This window comes from Pimephales promelas, chromosome 16 (assembly GCF_988280905.1).
Source record: "Pimephales promelas chromosome 16, fPimPro1.hap1.1, whole genome shotgun sequence".
NCBI lineage: Eukaryota > Metazoa > Chordata > Actinopteri > Cypriniformes > Leuciscidae > Pimephales > Pimephales promelas.
The window spans coordinates 4889234-4905695 of record NC_142784.1 but is presented as its reverse complement, the minus strand read 5'-3'; the positions used below and the strand labels follow the sequence as shown (position 1 = coordinate 4905695).

Genomic DNA, 16462 nt, shown 5'->3' with positions numbered 1-16462 from the left:
TTGTAAACCACTCTGGAAAAAAATAGTCTGAGGCCTGATCCGTCAGGCTCGTTGGTCTAGGGGTATGATTCTCGCTTAGGGTGCGAGAGGTCCCGGGTTCAAATCCCGGACGAGCCCTCTCACCTTTAGTGTGAGTTCAAGGATTCTCTGAGTCTGTTTGCTGTTGCTGCTTTTCTCTATCAGCCACTTCATATCTTGCCATTTATTGCAAGCCACATAGTACTTGACGTCACATGCATCGGCCAAATTAAAGTGTTTGCAGGCCTGTAGCTGTCGTAGTGGGATACAAACTATTTTATATCGCTCTTAATTGAATTACCGCTCTTTGGCAGAAACGCTGAGCACAGGTATACTTGTTGCTCTGGTAGGGCAGATCCTGCACGGGCAGGACAGATCAGAACAGAGTGACGCACACAAAAACCCAACACAGCTATCAGAAGTTTGTCTGGTTCTACGCTAATTCAGATCTTGCTGTCATCATGGCTATAGGCTTGCTTTTAACAAACCATCCTTGAATTTGTCGAACGGCAATCTTAAATGTAGCCCATTAATTCGACCCAGGTGGGACTTGAACCCACAATCTCCAGCTCCGGAGGCTGATGCCTTATCCATTAGGCCACTGGGCCTTGTCTGCCAAGCTTCGCGTTTGATCTGTAAAATGACTTCAAGTGGTTTCTTTCAGGTCGGGTTCCGTCTTTGAGGTGAACTTCAATGAATTTGTGGCGCCCTCCCGAAAGACTTGCTTTCGGCGAGGCTCGTTGGTCTAGGGGTATGATTCTCGCTTTGGGTGCGAGAGGTCCCGGGTTCAAATCCCGGACGAGCCCAGCGGCTTTGGAACAAGCAGCTAGTTGGCTCTGACCTTTTGCAGCACTGAGCCAAACTCAAAACTGTCGTGGTTTTAAAATCCTTACTGCTTCTTGAGTTCACCTGTACTACTACAGAGCCAAGATTCAGCCGGACGAGAAGCGGATATTTCCTTACACAGAACGTACTCTGAATAGTTGCCTGCCAGGGAGTGCGGCTTCCTAACCACAAACGCTTTCTATTAAAACCAGTTCCCGCCCATTCTGTTGGAGGCCGGCGTTTGGTGACTTTACAAGTGTATGCAAGTAGCCCTTCCCTTCATCAGCCAGGCTCGTTGGTCTAGGGGTATATGATTCTCGCTGTGGGTGCGAGAGGTCCAGGGTTCAAATCACGGATGAGGCCAGCAGTCTCCGCAGGAGCAGCCTGTTGGCTCCCTCCTTTGGAGCACTGAACCTAAATCAAAACTTCTGTGCTTTTGAAATCCTTAAGGCTGCTTGTCTTCATCTGTACTCCAATTTAGCCAAAAGTCAGCCAGGTGACAAGTGTTTATTTCCTTCACAGAACGTCCTCACAATCGCTGCCTGCCAGGGAGTACGGCTCCCTAACGACAAACGTTTTGTATTAAAACTAGTGCCTGCCCATTCTGTTAAAGGCCAGCGTTCAGTGACTGTACAAGTGTGTGCAAGTAGCCCAAACGCTCATTAATCAGGCTCGTTGGTCTAGGGGTATGTTTCTCGCTTCGGGTGCGAGACGTCCCGGGTTCAAATCCCGGACGAGCCCAGCAGTTTCAGAACAAGCAGCCATTTGGCTCATTTCGTTGCAGCACTGAGCTGAACTCAAAACTGTTGTGGTCTTGAAATCCTTGCTGCTGCTTGTGTTCATCTGTACTATAACTCAGCCCAGAATTTCTTTATTTAGAAAAGTGACAGTGTACATTAGTCAACATTCATGAATGCAGATGGACCCAAATTAGTCCCAAGGTTAGTTTTCATCGGTAGTGCCTTTGCCAGATGTTATTAGGCCTAAAACTAGAGAAAAGGGTAAAATATTACAAAAATAATAGAACTAGAACTTGTAAACCACTCTGGAAAAAAATAGTCCGAGGCCTGATCCGTCAGGCTCGTTGGTCTAGGGGTATGATTCTCGCTTAGGGTGCGAGAGGTCCCGGGTTCAAATCCCGGACGAGCCCTCTCACCTTTAGTGTGAGTTCAAGGATTCTCTGAGTCTGTTTGCTGTTGCTGCTTTTCTCTATCAGCCACTTCATATCTTGCCATTTATTGCAAGCCACATAGTACTTGACGTCACATGCATCAGTAATTTTAAAGTGTTTGCAGGCCTGTAGCTGTTGTAGTGGGATACAAACTATTTTATATCGCTCTTAATTGAATTACCGCTCTTTGGCAGAAACGCTGAGCACAGGTATACTTGTTGCTCTGGTAGGGCAGATCCTGCACGGGCAGGACAGATCAGAACAGAGTGACGCACACAAAAACCCAACACAGCTATCAGAAGTTTGTCTGGTTCTACGCTAATTCAGATCTTGCTGTCATCATGGCTATAGGCTTGCTTTTAACAAACCATCCTTGAATTTGTCGAACGGCAATCTTAAATGTAGCCCATTAATTCGACCCAGGTGGGACTTGAACCCACAATCTCCAGCTCCGGAGGCTGATGCCTTATCCATTAGGCCACTGGGCCTTGTCTGCCAAGCTTCGCGTTTGATCTGTAAAATGACTTCAAGTGGTTTCTTTCAGGTCGGGTTCCGTCTTTGAGGTGAACTTCAATGAATTTGTGGCGCCCTCCCGAAAGACTTGCTTTCGGCGAGGCTCGTTGGTCTAGGGGTATGATTCTCGCTTTGGGTGCGAGAGGTCCCGGGTTCAAATCCCGGACGAGCCCAGCGGCTTTGGAACAAGCAGCTAGTTGGCTCTGACCTTTTGCAGCACTGAGCCAAACTCAAAACTGTCGTGGTTTTAAAATCCTTACTGCTTCTTGAGTTCACCTGTACTACTACAGAGCCAAGATTCAGCCGGACGAGAAGCGGATATTTCCTTACACAGAACGTACTCTGAATAGTTGCCTGCCAGGGAGTGCGGCTTCCTAACCACAAACGCTTTCTATTAAAACCAGTTCCCGCCCATTCTGTTGGAGGCCGGCGTTTGGTGACTTTACAAGTGTATGCAAGTAGCCCTTCCCTTCATCAGCCAGGCTCGTTGGTCTAGGGGTATATGATTCTCGCTGTGGGTGCGAGAGGTCCAGGGTTCAAATCACGGATGAGGCCAGCAGTCTCCGCAGGAGCAGCCTGTTGGCTCCCTCCTTTGGAGCACTGAACCTAAATCAAAACTTCTGTGCTTTTGAAATCCTTAAGGCTGCTTGTCTTCATCTGTACTCCAATTTAGCCAAAAGACAGCCAGGTGGCAAGTGTTTATTTCCTTCACAGAACGTCCTCACAATCGCTGCCTGCCAGGGAGTACGGCTCCCTAACGACAAACGTTTTGTATTAAAACTAGTGCCTGCCCATTCTGTTAAAGGCCAGCGTTCAGTGACTGTACAAGTGTGTGCAAGTAGCCCAAACGTTCATTAATCAGGCTCGTTGGTCTAGGGGTATGTTTCTCGCTTCGGGTGCGAGACGTCCCGGGTTCCAATCCCGGACGAGCCCAGCAGTTTCAGAACAAGTAGCCATTTGGCTCATTTCGTTGCAGCACTGAGCTGAACTCAAAACTGTTGTGGTCTTGAAATCCTTGCTGCTGCTTGTGTTCATCTGTACTATAACTCAGCCCAGAATTTCTTTATTTAGAAAAGTGACAGTGTACATTAGTCAACATTCATGAATGCAGATGGACCCAAATTAGTCCCAAGGTTAGTTTTCATCGGTAGTGCCTTTTCCAGATGTTATTAGGCCTAAAACTAGAGAAAAGGGTAAAATATTACAAAAATAATAGAACTAGAACTTGTAAACCACTCTGGAAAAAAATAGTCCGAGGCCTGATCCGTCAGGCTCGTTGGTCTAGGGGTATGATTCTCGCTCAGGGTGCGAGAGGTCCCGGGTTCAAATCCCGGACGAGCCCTCTCACCTTTAGTGTGAGTTCAAGGATTCTCTGAGTCTGTTTGCTGTTGCTGCTTTTCTCTATCAGCCACTTCATATCTTGCCATTTATTGCAAGCCACATAGTACTTGACGTCACATGCATCTGCCAAATTAAAGTGTTTGCAGGCCTGTAGCTGTCGTAGTGGGATACAAACTATTTTATATCGCTCTTAATTGAATTACCGCTCTTTGGCAGAAACGCTGAGCACAGGTATACTTGTTGCTCTGGTAGGGCAGATGCACGGGCAGGACAGATCAGAACAGAGTGACGCACACAAAAACCCAACACAGCTATCAGAAGTTTGTCTGGTTCTACGCTAATTCAGATCTTGCTGTCATCATGGCTATAGGCTTGCTTTTAACAAACCATCCTTGAATTTGTCGAACGGCAATCTTAAATGTAGCCCATTAATTCGACCCAGGTGGGACTTGAACCCACAATCTCCAGCTCCGGAGGCTGATGCCTTATCCATTAGGCCACTGGGCCTTGTCTGCCAAGCTTCGCGTTTGATCTGTAAAATGACTTCAAGTGGTTTCTTTCAGGTCGGGTTCCGTCTTTGAGGTGAACTTCAATGAATTTGTGGCGCCCTCCCGAAAGACTTGCTTTCGGCGAGGCTCGTCGGTCTAGGGGTATGATTCTCGCTTTGGGTGCGAGAGGTCCCGGGTTCAAATCCCGGACGAGCCCAGCGGCTTTGGAACAAGCAGCTAGTTGGCTCTGACCTTTTGCAGCACTGAGCCAAACTCAAAACTGTCGTGGTTTTAAAATCCTTACTGCTTCTTGAGTTCACCTGTACTACTACAGAGCCAAGATTCAGCCGGACGAGAAGCGGATATTTCCTTACACAGAACGTACTCTGAATAGTTGCCTGCCAGGGAGTGCGGCTTCCTAACCACAAACGCTTTCTATTAAAACCAGTTCCCGCCCATTCTGTTGGAGGCCGGCGTTTGGTGACTTTACAAGTGTATGCAAGTAGCCCTTCCCTTCATCAGCCAGGCTCGTTGGTCTAGGGGTATATGATTCTCGCTGTGGGTGCGAGAGGTCCAGGGTTCAAATCACGGATGAGGCCAGCAGTCTCCGCAGGAGCAGCCTGTTGGCTCCCTCCTTTGGAGCACTGAACCTAAATCAAAACTTCTGTGCTTTTAAATCCTTAAGGCTGCTTGTCTTCATCTGTACTCCAATTTAGCCAAAAGTCAGCCAGGTGACAAGTGTTTATTTCCTTCACAGAACGTCCTCACAATCACTGCCTGCCAGGGAGTACGGCTCCCTAACGACAAACGTTTTGTATTAAAACTAGTGCCTGCCCATTCTGTTAAAGGCCAGCGTTCAGTGACTGTACAAGTGTGTGCAAGTAGCCCAAACGCTCATTAATCAGGCTCGTTGGTCTAGGGGTATGTTTCTCGCTTCGGGTGCGAGACGTCCCGGGTTCAAATCCCGGACGAGCCCAGCAGTTTCAGAACAAGCAGCCATTTGGCTCATTTCGTTGCAGCACTGAGCTGAACTCAAAACTGTTGTGGTCTTGAAATCCTTGCTGCTGCTTGTGTTCATCTGTACTATAACTCAGCCCAGAATTTCTTTATTTAGAAAAGTGACAGTGTACATTAGTCAACATTCATGAATGCAGATGGACCCAAATTAGTCCCAAGGTTAGTTTTCATCGGTAGTGCCTTTGCCAGATGTTATTAGGCCTAAAACTAGAGAAAAGGGTAAAATATTACAAAAATAATAGAACTAGAACTTGTAAACCACTCTGGAAAAAAATAGTCTGAGGCCTGATCCGTCAGGCTCGTTGGTCTAGGGGTATGATTCTCGCTTAGGGTGCGAGAGGTCCCGGGTTCAAATCCCGGACGAGCCCTCTCACCTTTAGTGTGAGTTCAAGGATTCTCTGAGTCTGTTTGCTGTTGCTGCTTTTCTCTATCAGCCACTTCATATCTTGCCATTTATTGCAAGCCACATAGTACTTGACGTCACATGCATCGGCCAAATTAAAGTGTTTGCAGGCCTGTAGCTGTCGTAGTGGGATACAAACTATTTTATATCGCTCTTAATTGAATTACCGCTCTTTGGCAGAAACGCTGAGCACAGGTATACTTGTTGCTCTGGTAGGGCAGATCCTGCACGGGCAGGACAGATCAGAACAGAGTGACGCACACAAAAACCCAACACAGCTATCAGAAGTTTGTCTGGTTCTACGCTAATTCAGATCTTGCTGTCATCATGGCTATAGGCTTGCTTTTAACAAACCATCCTTGAATTTGTCGAACGGCAATCTTAAATGTAGCCCATTAATTCGACCCAGGTGGGACTTGAACCCACAATCTCCAGCTCCGGAGGCTGATGCCTTATCCATTAGGCCACTGGGCCTTGTCTGCCAAGCTTCGCGTTTGATCTGTAAAATGACTTCAAGTGGTTTCTTTCAGGTCGGGTTCCGTCTTTGAGGTGAACTTCAATGAATTTGTGGCGCCCTCCCGAAAGACTTGCTTTCGGCGAGGCTCGTTGGTCTAGGGGTATGATTCTCGCTTTGGGTGCGAGAGGTCCCGGGTTCAAATCCCGGACGAGCCCAGCGGCTTTGGAACAAGCAGCTAGTTGGCTCTGACCTTTTGCAGCACTGAGCCAAACTCAAAACTGTCGTGGTTTTAAAATCCTTACTGCTTCTTGAGTTCACCTGTACTACTACAGAGCCAAGATTCAGCCGGACGAGAAGCGGATATTTCCTTACACAGAACGTACTCTGAATAGTTGCCTGCCAGGGAGTGCGGCTTCCTAACCACAAACGCTTTCTATTAAAACCAGTTCCCGCCCATTCTGTTGGAGGCCGGCGTTTGGTGACTTTACAAGTGTATGCAAGTAGCCCTTCCCTTCATCAGCCAGGCTCGTTGGTCTAGGGGTATATGATTCTCGCTGTGGGTGCGAGAGGTCCAGGGTTCAAATCACGGATGAGGCCAGCAGTCTCCGCAGGAGCAGCCTGTTGGCTCCCTCCTTTGGAGCACTGAACCTAAATCAAAACTTCTGTGCTTTTGAAATCCTTAAGGCTGCTTGTCTTCATCTGTACTCCAATTTAGCCAAAAGTCAGCCAGGTGACAAGTGTTTATTTCCTTCACAGAACGTCCTCACAATCGCTGCCTGCCAGGGAGTACGGCTCCCTAACGACAAACGTTTTGTATTAAAACTAGTGCCTGCCCATTCTGTTAAAGGCCAGCGTTCAGTGACTGTACAAGTGTGTGCAAGTAGCCCAAACGCTCATTAATCAGGCTCGTTGGTCTAGGGGTATGTTTCTCGCTTCGGGTGCGAGACGTCCCGGGTTCAAATCCCGGACGAGCCCAGCAGTTTCAGAACAAGCAGCCATTTGGCTCATTTCGTTGCAGCACTGAGCTGAACTCAAAACTGTTGTGGTCTTGAAATCCTTGCTGCTGCTTGTGTTCATCTGTACTATAACTCAGCCCAGAATTTCTTTATTTAGAAAAGTGACAGTGTACATTAGTCAACATTCATGAATGCAGATGGACCCAAATTAGTCCCAAGGTTAGTTTTCATCGGTAGTGCCTTTGCCAGATGTTATTAGGCCTAAAACTAGAGAAAAGGGTAAAATATTACAAAAATAATAGAACTAGAACTTGTAAACCACTCTGGAAAAAAATAGTCCGAGGCCTGATCCGTCAGGCTCGTTGGTCTAGGGGTATGATTCTCGCTTAGGGTGCGAGAGGTCCCGGGTTCAAATCCCGGACGAGCCCTCTCACCTTTAGTGTGAGTTCAAGGATTCTCTGAGTCTGTTTGCTGTTGCTGCTTTTCTCTATCAGCCACTTCATATCTTGCCATTTATTGCAAGCCACATAGTACTTGACGTCACATGCATCAGTAATTTTAAAGTGTTTGCAGGCCTGTAGCTGTTGTAGTGGGATACAAACTATTTTATATCGCTCTTAATTGAATTACCGCTCTTTGGCAGAAACGCTGAGCACAGGTATACTTGTTGCTCTGGTAGGGCAGATCCTGCACGGGCAGGACAGATCAGAACAGAGTGACGCACACAAAAACCCAACACAGCTATCAGAAGTTTGTCTGGTTCTACGCTAATTCAGATCTTGCTGTCATCATGGCTATAGGCTTGCTTTTAACAAACCATCCTTGAATTTGTCGAACGGCAATCTTAAATGTAGCCCATTAATTCGACCCAGGTGGGACTTGAACCCACAATCTCCAGCTCCGGAGGCTGATGCCTTATCCATTAGGCCACTGGGCCTTGTCTGCCAAGCTTCGCGTTTGATCTGTAAAATGACTTCAAGTGGTTTCTTTCAGGTCGGGTTCCGTCTTTGAGGTGAACTTCAATGAATTTGTGGCGCCCTCCCGAAAGACTTGCTTTCGGCGAGGCTCGTTGGTCTAGGGGTATGATTCTCGCTTTGGGTGCGAGAGGTCCCGGGTTCAAATCCCGGACGAGCCCAGCGGCTTTGGAACAAGCAGCTAGTTGGCTCTGACCTTTTGCAGCACTGAGCCAAACTCAAAACTGTCGTGGTTTTAAAATCCTTACTGCTTCTTGAGTTCACCTGTACTACTACAGAGCCAAGATTCAGCCGGACGAGAAGCGGATATTTCCTTACACAGAACGTACTCTGAATAGTTGCCTGCCAGGGAGTGCGGCTTCCTAACCACAAACGCTTTCTATTAAAACCAGTTCCCGCCCATTCTGTTGGAGGCCGGCGTTTGGTGACTTTACAAGTGTATGCAAGTAGCCCTTCCCTTCATCAGCCAGGCTCGTTGGTCTAGGGGTATATGATTCTCGCTGTGGGTGCGAGAGGTCCAGGGTTCAAATCACGGATGAGGCCAGCAGTCTCCGCAGGAGCAGCCTGTTGGCTCCCTCCTTTGGAGCACTGAACCTAAATCAAAACTTCTGTGCTTTTGAAATCCTTAAGGCTGCTTGTCTTCATCTGTACTCCAATTTAGCCAAAAGACAGCCAGGTGGCAAGTGTTTATTTCCTTCACAGAACGTCCTCACAATCGCTGCCTGCCAGGGAGTACGGCTCCCTAACGACAAACGTTTTGTATTAAAACTAGTGCCTGCCCATTCTGTTAAAGGCCAGCGTTCAGTGACTGTACAAGTGTGTGCAAGTAGCCCAAACGTTCATTAATCAGGCTCGTTGGTCTAGGGGTATGTTTCTCGCTTCGGGTGCGAGACGTCCCGGGTTCCAATCCCGGACGAGCCCAGCAGTTTCAGAACAAGTAGCCATTTGGCTCATTTCGTTGCAGCACTGAGCTGAACTCAAAACTGTTGTGGTCTTGAAATCCTTGCTGCTGCTTGTGTTCATCTGTACTATAACTCAGCCCAGAATTTCTTTATTTAGAAAAGTGACAGTGTACATTAGTCAACATTCATGAATGCAGATGGACCCAAATTAGTCCCAAGGTTAGTTTTCATCGGTAGTGCCTTTGCCAGATGTTATTAGGCCTAAAACTAGAGAAAAGGGTAAAATATTACAAAAATAATAGAACTAGAACTTGTAAACCACTCTGGAAAAAAATAGTCCGAGGCCTGATCCGTCAGGCTCGTTGGTCTAGGGGTATGATTCTCGCTTAGGGTGCGAGAGGTCCCGGGTTCAAATCCCGGACGAGCCCTCTCACCTTTAGTGTGAGTTCAAGGATTCTCTGAGTCTGTTTGCTGTTGCTGCTTTTCTCTATCAGCCACTTCATATCTTGCCATTTATTGCAAGCCACATAGTACTTGACGTCACATGCATCGGCCAAATTAAAGTGTTTGCAGGCCTGTAGCTGTCGTAGTGGGATACAAACTATTTTATATCGCTCTTAATTGAATTACCGCTCTTTGGCAGAAACGCTGAGCACAGGTATACTTGTTGCACTGGTAGGGCAGATGCACGGGCAGGACAGATCAGAACAGAGTGACGCACACAAAAACCCAACACAGCTATCAGAAGTTTGTCTGGTTCTACGCTAATTCAGATCTTGCTGTCATCATGGCTATAGGCTTGCTTTTAACAAACCATCCATGAATTTGTCGAACGGCAATCTTAAATGTAGCCCATTAATTCGACCCAGGTGGGACTTGAACCCACAATCTCCAGCTCCGGAGGCTGATGCCTTATCCATTAGGCCACTGGGCCTTGTCTGCCAAGCTTCGCGTTTGATCTGTAAAATGACTTCAAGTGGTTTCTTTCAGGTCGGGTTCCGTCTTTGAGGTGAACTTCAATGAATTTGTGGCGCCCTCCCGAAAGACTTGCTTTCGGCGAGGCTCGTTGGTCTAGGGGTATGATTCTCGCTTTGGGTGCGAGAGGTCCCGGGTTCAAATCCCGGACGAGCCCAGCGGCTTTGGAACAAGCAGCTAGTTGGCTCTGACCTTTTGCAGCACTGAGCCAAACTCAAAACTGTCGTGGTTTTAAAATCCTTACTGCTTCTTGAGTTCACCTGTACTACTACAGAGCCAAGATTCAGCCGGACGAGAAGCGGATATTTCCTTACACAGAACGTACTCTGAATAGTTGCCTGCCAGGGAGTGCGGCTTCCTAACCACAAACGCTTTCTATTAAAACCAGTTCCCGCCCATTCTGTTGGAGGCCGGCGTTTGGTGACTTTACAAGTGTATGCAAGTAGCCCTTCCCTTCATCAGCCAGGCTCGTTGGTCTAGGGGTATATGATTCTCGCTGTGGGTGCGAGAGGTCCAGGGTTCAAATCACGGATGAGGCCAGCAGTCTCCGCAGGAGCAGCCTGTTGGCTCCCTCCTTTGGAGCACTGAACCTAAATCAAAACTTCTGTGCTTTTGAAATCCTTAAGGCTGCTTGTCTTCATCTGTACTCCAATTTAGCCAAAAGACAGCCAGGTGGCAAGTGTTTATTTCCTTCACAGAACGTCCTCACAATCGCTGCCTGCCAGGGAGTACGGCTCCCTAACGACAAACGTTTTGTATTAAAACTAGTGCCTGCCCATTTTGTTAAAGGCCAGCGTTCAGTGACTGTACAAGTGTGTGCAAGTAGCCCAAACGTTCATTAATCAGGCTCGTTGGTCTAGGGGTATGTTTCTCGCTTCGGGTGCGAGACGTCCCGGGTTCCAATCCCGGACGAGCCCAGCAGTTTCAGAACAAGTAGCCATTTGGCTCATTTCGTTGCAGCACTGAGCTGAACTCAAAACTGTTGTGGTCTTGAAATCCTTGCTGCTGCTTGTGTTCATCTGTACTATAACTCAGCCCAGAATTTCTTTATTTAGAAAAGTGACAGTGTACATTAGTCAACATTCATGAATGCAGATGGACCCAAATTAGTCCCAAGGTTAGTTTTCATCGGTAGTGCCTTTGCCAGATGTTATTAGGCCTAAAACTAGAGAAAAGGGTAAAATATTACAAAAATAATAGAACTAGAACTTGTAAACCACTCTGGAAAAAAAATAGTCCGAGGCCTGATCCGTCAGGCTCGTTGGTCTAGGGGTATGATTCTCGCTTAGGGTGCGAGAGGTCCCGGGTTCAAATCCCGGACGAGCCCTCTCACCTTTAGTGTGAGTTCAAGGATTCTCTGACTCTGTTTGCTGTTGCTGCTTTTCTCTATCAGCCACTTCATATCTTGCCATTTATTGCAAGCCACATAGTACTTGACGTCACATGCATCGGCCAAATTAAAGTGTTTGCAGGCCTGTAGCTGTCGTAGTGGGATACAAACTATTTTATATCGCTCTTAATTGAATTACCGCTCTTTGGCAGAAACGCTGAGCACAGGTATACTTGTTGCTCTGGTAGGGCAGATGCACGGGCAGGACAGATCAGAACAGAGTGACGCACACAAAAACCCAACACAGCTATCAGAAGTTTGTCTGGTTCTACGCTAATTCAGATCTTGCTGTCATCATGGCTATAGGCTTGCTTTTAACAAACCATCCTTGAATTTGTCGAACGGCAATCTTAAATGTAGCCCATTCATTCGACCCAGGTGGGACTTGAACCCACAATCTCCAGCTCCGGAGGCTGATGCCTTATCCATTAGGCCACTGGGCCTTGTCTGCCAAGCTTCGCGTTTGATCTGTAAAATGACTTCAAGTGGTTTCTTTCAGGTCGGGTTCCGTCTTTGAGGTGAACTTCAATGAATTTGTGGCGCCCTCCCGAAAGACTTGCTTTCGGCGAGGCTCGTTGGTCTAGGGGTATGATTCTCGCTTTGGGTGCGAGAGGTCCCGGGTTCAAATCCCGGACGAGCCCAGCGGCTTTGGAACAAGCAGCTAGTTGGCTCTGACGTTTTGCAGCACTGAGCCAAACTCAAAACTGTCGTGGTTTTAAAATCCTTACTGCTTCTTGAGTTCACCTGTACTACTACAGAGCCAAGATTCAGCCGGACGAGAAGCGGATATTTCCTTACACAGAACGTACTCTGAATAGTTGCCTGCCAGGGAGTGCGGCTTCCTAACCACAAACGCTTTCTATTAAAACCAGTTCCCGCCCATTCTGTTGGAGGCCGGCGTTTGGTGACTTTACAAGTGTATGCAAGTAGCCCTTCCCTTCATCAGCCAGGCTCGTTGGTCTAGGGGTATATGATTCTCGCTGTGGGTGCGAGAGGTCCAGTGTTCAAATCACGGATGAGGCCAGCAGTCTCCGCAGGAGCAGCCTGTTGGCTCCCTCCTTTGGAGCACTGAACCTAAATCAAAACTTCTGTGCTTTTGAAATCCTTAAGGCTGCTTGTCTTCATCTGTACTCCAATTTAGCCAAAAGTCAGCCAGGTGACAAGTGTTTATTTCCTTCACAGAACGTCCTCACAATCGCTGCCTGCCAGGGAGTACGGCTCCCTAACGACAAACGTTTTGTATTAAAACTAGTGCCTGCCCATTCTGTTAAAGGCCAGCGTTCAGTGACTGTACAAGTGTGTGCAAGTAGCCCAAACGTTCATTAATCAGGCTCGTTGGTCTAGGGGTATGTTTCTCGCTTCGGGTGCGAGACGTCCCGGGTTCAAATCCCGGACGAGCCCAGCAGTTTCAGAACAAGCAGCCATTTGGCTCATTTCGTTGCAGCACTGAGCTGAACTCAAAACTGTTGTGGTCTTGAAATCCTTGCTGCTGCTTGTGTTCATCTGTACTATAACTCAGCCCAGAATTTCTTTATTTAGAAAAGTGACAGTGTACATTAGTCAACATTCATGAATGCAGATGGACCCAAATTAGTCCCAAGGTTAGTTTTCATCGGTAGTGCCTTTTCCAGATGTTATTAGGCCTAAAACTAGAGAAAAGGGTAAAATATTACAAAAATAATAGAACTAGAACTTGTAAACCACTCTGGAAAAAAATAGTCCGAGGCCTGATCCGTCAGGCTCGTTGGTCTAGGGGTATGATTCTCGCTTAGGGTGCGAGAGGTCCCGGGTTCAAATCCCGGACGAGCCCTCTCACCTTTAGTGTGAGTTCAAGGATTCTCTGACTCTGTTTGCTGTTGCTGCTTTTCTCTATCAGCCACTTCATATCTTGCCATTTATTGCAAGCCACATAGTACTTGACGTCACATGCATCGGCCAAATTAAAGTGTTTGCAGGCCTGTAGCTGTCGTAGTGGGATACGAACTATTTTATATCGCTCTTAATTGAATTACCGCTCTTTGGCAGAAACGCTGAGCACAGGTATACTTGTTGCTCTGGTAGGGCAGATGCACGGGCAGGACAGATCAGAACAGAGTGACGCACACAAAAACCCAACACAGCTATCAGAAGTTTGTCTGGTTCTACGCTAATTCAGATCTTGCTGTCATCATGGCTATAGGCTTGCTTTTAACAAACCATCCTTGAATTTGTCGAACGGCAATCTTAAATGTAGCCCATTAATTCGACCCAGGTGGGACTTGAACCCACAATCTCCAGCTCCGGAGGCTGATGCCTTATCCATTAGGCCACTGGGCCTTGTCTGCCAAGCTTCGCGTTTGATCTGTAAAATGACTTCAAGTGGTTTCTTTCAGGTCGGGTTCCGTCTTTGAGGTGAACTTCAATGAATTTGTGGCGCCCTCCCGAAAGACTTACTTTCGGCGAGGCTCGTTGGTCTAGGGGTATGATTCTCGCTTTGGGTGCGAGAGGTCCCGGGTTCAAATCCCGGACGAGCCCAGCGGCTTTGGAACAAGCAGCTAGTTGGCTCTGACCTTTTGCAGCACTGAGCCAAACTCAAAACTGTCGTGGTTTTAAAATCACTACTGTTTCTTGAGTTTACCTGTACTACTACAGAGCCAAGATTCAGCCGGACGAGAAGCGGATATTTCCTTACACAGAACGTACTCTGAATAGTTGCCTGCCAGGGAGTGCGGCTTCCTAACCACAAACGCTTTCTATTAAAACCAGTTCCCGCCCATTCTGTTGGAGGCCGGCGTTTGGTGACTTTACAAGTGTATGCAAGTAGCCCTTCCCTTCATCAGCCAGGCTCGTTGGTCTATGGGTATATGATTCTTGCTGTGGGTGCGAGAGGTTCAGGGTTCAAATCACGGATGAGGCCAGCAGTCTCCGCAGGAGCAGCCTGTTGGCTCCCTCCTTTGGAGCACTGAACCTAAATCAAAACTTCTGTGCTTTTGAAATCCTTAAGGCTGCTTGTCTTCATCTGTACTCCAATTTAGCCAAAAGTCAGCCAGGTGACAAGTGTTTATTTCCTTCACAGAACGTCCTCACAATCGCTGCCTGCCAGGGAGTACGGCTCCCTAACGACAAACGTTTTGTATTAAAACTAGTGCCTGCCCATTCTGTTAAAGGCCAGCGTTCAGTGACTGTACAAGTGTGTGCAAGTAGCCCAAACGTTCATTAATCAGGCTCGTTGGTCTAGGGGTATGTTTCTCGCTTCGGGTGCGAGACGTCCCGGGTTCAAATCCCGGATGAGCCCAGCAGTTTCAGAACAAGCAGCCATTTGGCTCATTTCGTTGCAGCACTGAGCTGAACTCAAAACTGTTGTGGTCTTGAAATCCTTGCTGCTGCTTGTGTTCATCTGTACTATAACTCAGCCCAGAATTTCTTTATTTAGAAAAGTGACAGTGTACATTAGTCAACATTCATGAATGCAGATGGACCCAAATTAGTCCCAAGGTTAGTTTTCATCGGTAGTGCCTTTTCCAGATGTTATTAGGCCTAAAACTAGAGAAAAGGGTAAAATATTACAAAAATAATAGAACTAGAACTTGTAAACCACTCTGGAAAAAAATAGTCCGAGGCCTGATCCGTCAGGCTCGTTGGTCTAGGGGTATGATTCTCGCTTAGGGTGCGAAAGGTCCCGGGTTCAAATCCCGGACGAGCCCTCTCACCTTTAGTGTGAGTTCAAGGATTCTCTGAGTCTGTTTGCTGTTGCTGCTTTTCTCTATCAGCCACTTCATATCTTGCCATTTATTGCAAGCCACATAGTACTTGACGTCACATGCATCTGCCAAATTAAAGTGTTTGCAGGCCTGTAGCTGTCGTAGTGGGATACAAACTATTTTATATCGCTCTTAATTGAATTACCGCTCTTTGGCAGAAACGCTGAGCACAGGTATACTTGTTGCTCTGGTAGGGCAGATGCACGGGCAGGACAGATCAGAACAGAGTGACGCACACAAAAACCCAACACAGCTATCAGAAGTTTGTCTGGTTCTACGCTAATTCAGATCTTGCTGTCATCATGGCTATAGGCTTGCTTTTAACAAAACATCCTTGCATTTGTCGAACGGCAATCTTAAATGTAGCCCATTAATTCGACCCAGGTGGGACTTGAACCCACAATCTCCAGCTCCGGAGGCTGATGCCTTATCCATTAGGCCACTGGGCCTTGTCTGCCAAGCTTCGCGTTTGATCTGTAAAATGACTTCAAGTGGTTTCTTTCAGGTCGGGTTCCGTCTTTGAGGTGAACTTCAATGAATTTGTGGCGCCCTCCCGAAAGACTTGCTTTCGGCGAGGCTCGTTGGTCTAGGGGTATGATTCTCGCTTTGGGTGCGAGAGGTCCCGGGTTCAAATCCCGGACGAGCCCAGCGGCTTTGGAACAAGCAGCTAGTTGGCTCTGACCTTTTGCAGCACTGAGCCAAACTCAAAACTGTCGTGGTTTTAAAATCCTTACTGCTTCTTGAGTTCACCTGTACTACTACAGAGCCAAGATTCAGCCGGACGAGAAGCGGATATTTCCTTACACAGAACGTACTCTGAATAGTTGCCTGCCAGGGAGTGCGGCTTCCTAACCACAAACGCTTTCTATTAAAACCAGTTCCCGCCCATTCTGTTGGAGGCCGGCGTTTGGTGACTTTACAAGTGTATGCAAGTAGCCCTTCCCTTCATCAGCCAGGCTCGTTGGTCTAGGGGTATATGATTCTTGCTGTGGGTGCGAGAGGTTCAGGGTTCAAATCACGGATGAGGCCAGCAGTCTCCGCAGGAGCAGCCTGTTGGCTCCCTCCTTTGGAGCACTGAACCTAAATCAAAACTTCTGTGCTTTTGAAATCCTTAAGGCTGCTTGTCTTCATCTGTACTCCAATTTAGCCAAAAGTCAGCCAGGTGTCAAGTGTTTATTTCCTTCACAGAACGTCCTCACAATCGCTGCCTGCCAGGGAGTACGGCTCCCTAACGACAAACGTTTTGTATTAAAACTAGTGCCTGCCCATTCTGTTAAAGGCCAGCGTTCAGT

At 47.5% G+C, this 16462-nt stretch overlaps 1 protein-coding gene and 30 non-coding genes across 31 annotated transcripts in view; 21 read left to right on the top strand and 10 right to left on the bottom strand.

Annotated features, from left to right (window-relative positions):
• The window catches only part of LOC148971945 (uncharacterized), a 443851-nt gene that overhangs the window by 143291 nt on the left and 284098 nt on the right, over positions 1-16462 (bottom strand). The window lies entirely within an intron of this gene.
• trnap-agg (transfer RNA proline (anticodon AGG)) lies at positions 46-117 on the top strand. The gene has a single exon. It is a non-coding gene; the product is annotated as a tRNA-Pro (tRNA).
• trnar-ccg (transfer RNA arginine (anticodon CCG)) lies at positions 554-626 on the bottom strand. Its single transcript has one exon. It is a non-coding gene; the product is annotated as a tRNA-Arg (tRNA).
• trnap-ugg (transfer RNA proline (anticodon UGG)) lies at positions 753-824 on the top strand. The gene has a single exon. It is a non-coding gene; the product is annotated as a tRNA-Pro (tRNA).
• On the top strand, positions 1513-1584 carry trnap-cgg (transfer RNA proline (anticodon CGG)). The gene has a single exon. It is a non-coding gene; the product is annotated as a tRNA-Pro (tRNA).
• Positions 1922-1993, top strand: trnap-agg (transfer RNA proline (anticodon AGG)). Its single transcript has one exon. It is a non-coding gene; the product is annotated as a tRNA-Pro (tRNA).
• On the bottom strand, positions 2430-2502 carry trnar-ccg (transfer RNA arginine (anticodon CCG)). Its single transcript has one exon. It is a non-coding gene; the product is annotated as a tRNA-Arg (tRNA).
• On the top strand, positions 2629-2700 carry trnap-ugg (transfer RNA proline (anticodon UGG)). Its single transcript has one exon. It is a non-coding gene; the product is annotated as a tRNA-Pro (tRNA).
• trnar-ccg (transfer RNA arginine (anticodon CCG)) lies at positions 4303-4375 on the bottom strand. The gene has a single exon. It is a non-coding gene; the product is annotated as a tRNA-Arg (tRNA).
• Positions 4502-4573, top strand: trnap-ugg (transfer RNA proline (anticodon UGG)). The gene has a single exon. It is a non-coding gene; the product is annotated as a tRNA-Pro (tRNA).
• Positions 5261-5332, top strand: trnap-cgg (transfer RNA proline (anticodon CGG)). The gene has a single exon. It is a non-coding gene; the product is annotated as a tRNA-Pro (tRNA).
• On the top strand, positions 5670-5741 carry trnap-agg (transfer RNA proline (anticodon AGG)). The gene has a single exon. It is a non-coding gene; the product is annotated as a tRNA-Pro (tRNA).
• On the bottom strand, positions 6178-6250 carry trnar-ccg (transfer RNA arginine (anticodon CCG)). Its single transcript has one exon. It is a non-coding gene; the product is annotated as a tRNA-Arg (tRNA).
• Positions 6377-6448, top strand: trnap-ugg (transfer RNA proline (anticodon UGG)). Its single transcript has one exon. It is a non-coding gene; the product is annotated as a tRNA-Pro (tRNA).
• On the top strand, positions 7137-7208 carry trnap-cgg (transfer RNA proline (anticodon CGG)). Its single transcript has one exon. It is a non-coding gene; the product is annotated as a tRNA-Pro (tRNA).
• On the top strand, positions 7546-7617 carry trnap-agg (transfer RNA proline (anticodon AGG)). Its single transcript has one exon. It is a non-coding gene; the product is annotated as a tRNA-Pro (tRNA).
• Positions 8054-8126, bottom strand: trnar-ccg (transfer RNA arginine (anticodon CCG)). The gene has a single exon. It is a non-coding gene; the product is annotated as a tRNA-Arg (tRNA).
• trnap-ugg (transfer RNA proline (anticodon UGG)) lies at positions 8253-8324 on the top strand. Its single transcript has one exon. It is a non-coding gene; the product is annotated as a tRNA-Pro (tRNA).
• trnap-agg (transfer RNA proline (anticodon AGG)) lies at positions 9422-9493 on the top strand. The gene has a single exon. It is a non-coding gene; the product is annotated as a tRNA-Pro (tRNA).
• Positions 9927-9999, bottom strand: trnar-ccg (transfer RNA arginine (anticodon CCG)). The gene has a single exon. It is a non-coding gene; the product is annotated as a tRNA-Arg (tRNA).
• Positions 10126-10197, top strand: trnap-ugg (transfer RNA proline (anticodon UGG)). Its single transcript has one exon. It is a non-coding gene; the product is annotated as a tRNA-Pro (tRNA).
• trnap-agg (transfer RNA proline (anticodon AGG)) lies at positions 11296-11367 on the top strand. The gene has a single exon. It is a non-coding gene; the product is annotated as a tRNA-Pro (tRNA).
• trnar-ccg (transfer RNA arginine (anticodon CCG)) lies at positions 11801-11873 on the bottom strand. The gene has a single exon. It is a non-coding gene; the product is annotated as a tRNA-Arg (tRNA).
• Positions 12000-12071, top strand: trnap-ugg (transfer RNA proline (anticodon UGG)). The gene has a single exon. It is a non-coding gene; the product is annotated as a tRNA-Pro (tRNA).
• On the top strand, positions 12760-12831 carry trnap-cgg (transfer RNA proline (anticodon CGG)). The gene has a single exon. It is a non-coding gene; the product is annotated as a tRNA-Pro (tRNA).
• trnap-agg (transfer RNA proline (anticodon AGG)) lies at positions 13169-13240 on the top strand. The gene has a single exon. It is a non-coding gene; the product is annotated as a tRNA-Pro (tRNA).
• trnar-ccg (transfer RNA arginine (anticodon CCG)) lies at positions 13674-13746 on the bottom strand. Its single transcript has one exon. It is a non-coding gene; the product is annotated as a tRNA-Arg (tRNA).
• trnap-ugg (transfer RNA proline (anticodon UGG)) lies at positions 13873-13944 on the top strand. The gene has a single exon. It is a non-coding gene; the product is annotated as a tRNA-Pro (tRNA).
• Positions 14633-14704, top strand: trnap-cgg (transfer RNA proline (anticodon CGG)). Its single transcript has one exon. It is a non-coding gene; the product is annotated as a tRNA-Pro (tRNA).
• trnar-ccg (transfer RNA arginine (anticodon CCG)) lies at positions 15547-15619 on the bottom strand. The gene has a single exon. It is a non-coding gene; the product is annotated as a tRNA-Arg (tRNA).
• On the top strand, positions 15746-15817 carry trnap-ugg (transfer RNA proline (anticodon UGG)). The gene has a single exon. It is a non-coding gene; the product is annotated as a tRNA-Pro (tRNA).